Source organism: Papaver somniferum, chromosome 8, assembly GCF_003573695.1.
Source record: "Papaver somniferum cultivar HN1 chromosome 8, ASM357369v1, whole genome shotgun sequence".
In the NCBI taxonomy this organism is placed as follows: domain Eukaryota; kingdom Viridiplantae; phylum Streptophyta; class Magnoliopsida; order Ranunculales; family Papaveraceae; genus Papaver; species Papaver somniferum.
Genome location: NC_039365.1, coordinates 135,988,920 through 135,992,390, shown reverse-complemented (window position 1 = coordinate 135,992,390; position 3,471 = coordinate 135,988,920). Strand labels below are relative to the sequence as shown.

The 3,471-nt window shown below is 34.4% G+C and overlaps 1 long non-coding RNA gene across 1 annotated transcript; it reads right to left on the bottom strand.

Moving 5' to 3' along the window:
• Positions 1–1,503: 1,503 nt before the first annotated feature.
• On the bottom strand, positions 1,504–2,784 carry LOC113304053. The gene is made up of 3 exons (XR_003338017.1): positions 2,704–2,784; positions 2,157–2,224; positions 1,504–1,638 (listed from the first exon to the last, which is right to left on the bottom strand). It is a non-coding gene; the product is annotated as an uncharacterized LOC113304053 (long non-coding RNA).
• Positions 2,785–3,471: the final 687 nt, after the last annotated feature.

The window sequence follows — 3,471 nt, the reverse complement described above, 5'->3', positions numbered from 1 at the left end:
CCCAACTGTTGGTTAAGGGAACCAATCATCTTCACCAGTTGAACGAGTATATTTGGCGGGAAAAGAATTTCAGTTTGGCGTAACTCTCTGTTTTGATATCTGGGATAATTTCGTGAGATTTTTTCGTCGCATTTGCTTGGTTTGGGCCTGTTATTCTTACAGAGGTTCTGTAACTACCTTAGATTCGAGAAACAAGGTGAGTACGTGTTTTGTTTCTAAAACAGAACAAAGACGTATTCTCGAGATTTATGTATGAAAGTTACGTGGATATCTCCTCCTTCCACGAGTTTACCTCAATCAGTTACGAGAATGCAGTGTGTGTGAATGATTTCATCTGATGAATAGCGTGCGAGGGAGATAAAAAAGGAAATAATATCACAGGATATTATAGAGGAATGATGGAGAATATCTTGAATTAAACCGAGAAGATTTGGAGGATGTCGAGTATAAATAAGTTATTGGGGTATTGATGAAGTTTATGGAGTGATTGGGGCGAGAACAGAACGAAGAACAAGAAGTTGCAGAGCTTTTTTCACCTGCAGGAAGAGAAGAAGACGAAGAACAATAAGCTGTCAAAGCCTGTCGTTAATAAACCGTGGTTTATTCACGGTTTTGCAACAGTCTTTGCAGCGACCAAACACTATTCACTTATCGTATATTGTAACAGTTTCATTGCAACAATTGTTCAGAAGTGTACTTGTAACAGTGGATTCTGTGACGTCCAGAAAGCATTGCGAACTTCTGTTTTATTAATCTTCTTCAATAAAAGGGTTATTTGGTGTTCGGTACTCACATTTTGTCCAATATTAATGTTTGGTCTAACTTTTGTCCAATTTAGGGTTTGGTACTTAGAAACGACGTTGACTCGCATTGACCAGGTTAAATCTTGCCTTCTGTTTACAAATTATTAAGAAAGTTATATGAAATTAAATTACTAAACGAATTTACAATCGTACCCTTCACTTTATTAACATTTCTTAAGAGATACAGATGGGATATCGGACCGTAGACTTTTTTTTTGTAACAACTGTTGTAGAAGGAAAAAAAGATGGGTTCACACTTTCTTAAGAGGGAAAATTAGGCTAAGTCCCAACCCATGGATAACCCATAACATGAGGCCCTTAATTAAAAGAAGTTTAAATTTAGGCCCCGAATTATTAAAAGACACTCATACCCTTACATATATTGTCAAGCCCCAAATTAAATAAAATTTAAATTTAAGCCCAAAGTTATTAAATCTAGGCCCAAAATTATTAAAATATCGCGTGAATGTGTAAACAGAAGTTACACATGCATATGCCATGTGTATCTAGAAGTTACACATCATTATGACATGTGTAATGCAAAGTTACATATCAAAAAATAGACATCAAAAAGAATGCATACAAAAAGTACATGTATTATTTTAATATTCATTTATAATAATTTCTTAGCATATGTAACTAGAAGTTACACACGCATCTGTCTAGTGTAATTGAGAGTTACATATGCATCTATCTTGTGTAATTGAGAGTTACATGCATCTGTCTAGGCCCAACAACCGCTGCTAGCCACCACCACTGCCTCCTCATCCTCCTCCAAAACCTGCACCTCCACCACCACAAATAAGCCACCAGCTTTTATGAAGTTATCTGCAACCTGAAGAATAACAAACAAACATATTTTATGAGATTAAAAGAAAGACATACAAAACAATGCATAATCACTTTCGAATGCATGTGACTAGTATAATTAGGAGTTAAACATACATATAAGGTTAAATGTACTTATATTCAGAGATGCAAAAAAACAATTTTGTTATTCATTTTTAGCATGTGTAACTAGGACTTACACATGGATATGGGTAGTGTAACTGAAAGTTACACATGCCTGTTGTATGTGTAATTAGGAGTTACACATGCATAGTGGCATGTGTAACCAATAGTTACACATATATAGTGGCATGTAAACTTGAAATCTCTTTGTACATATAAAGCAAAAACACTAAATATTCAACTTACAGTGCAACAAGGAAAATTATTACATAGTAATTTACTGAATCATCTTGGTAACATCCAAAATCACCTAGCCTAATTATAGTTGAGTAATGTAAATAATAAAAATATTTTAAGATATAGGGAAAAATAGGATAGGAAAATGTAAGAAAAGAACCGAACCTGGCACAACTTCAACTGCGTGACGCATGTATTCCAGATCTTACACTAAGACTTTTCAAGGAAACTACCTTAGCATTGCGAGCACAAAAAGACACCAAATAATTCGAAAGAAATGATATTTCATCAATTACAAGTCATTACTCAAACAACATTTGGTTATAATGGAATCCCCTGATTGTTGATTCCAAAAGACCACTACAGCCATAATCTGAAAAACAAGCCAACACCTAACTTTTCTAAATGTTCTCAACTTTTATAACATAGTTTTGTAGTACAAAGTTCTAGTATAACACATCAATTCCTATTTATGCTTTTTTATAACGTCACTCCTAATAGAAAAAATATCTTGTAGAACTCTGTCAAAAAATAAAAGGTATTACACATCCAAAAAAGGTCAGTAAGGATACAAACCTGAAACTAGATACTGAAAGATGAAAGTCAAGTTATCAAGAACACTTACAAAACCCATGGATAATATCGAAGTTCATAAAAAAAAAAAAGTAGACAAATTGAGCTCTGAATTCCCCATTTTAGCACTGACACTGACCTGAAATGTATTGGTTTTCCATATAACCCAAAACATAAAAGTGCATCTTCAGTTTCGTCCAAGACAGTAAGCCCTCATCCTGCACTTCAAAAATAAATTACAATTAAGAGATCAGTTGCAATAAGAACTTAAGTAGATGTGTAATACGACTTGTGTAACCGGAAGTTACACATGCATATGGAATGTGTAATCGGAAGTTACACATCCAATTTGATTGTGTAACTAGTAGTTACACATTCAATTAATATATCCTCGGACATATACTAATGATCACCAACAACAACAACATATGGCATGATTCAGTCTATTAAAAAGAGTAGTATCTTACTTCACTAATGCTAAATAAACTAGGGATACTCGAAACCCAAACCATGCATAATTCAAAATTCACAAATCTCAAAACGTTAACTCAAAATGTTAACTGCAAGGTCTACTCATTGAATGAGTAGACCACATCAACTGCAAGGTCTACTCAAAACTTTAACTGCAAGGTCTACTCATTGAATGATAAAACAAAGCATGTGTAATCAGCTGGTACACATGCATATGGCATGTGTAATCGAAAGTTACACATGCGTCTGACTTGTGTACCTAGGAGTTACACACGCATCTTACTTGTGTAACTTGGAGTTACACATACATATGACTTTTGTACTCACCAAAATATAGGTGATGCTGCCTTTGCTCAAGATGCAAATTATAAATTTGCCATTTCATATTCTCCGTTCTCAAGGCATATCTCTGATCAGATCTGAGCCTTGAGTCTGT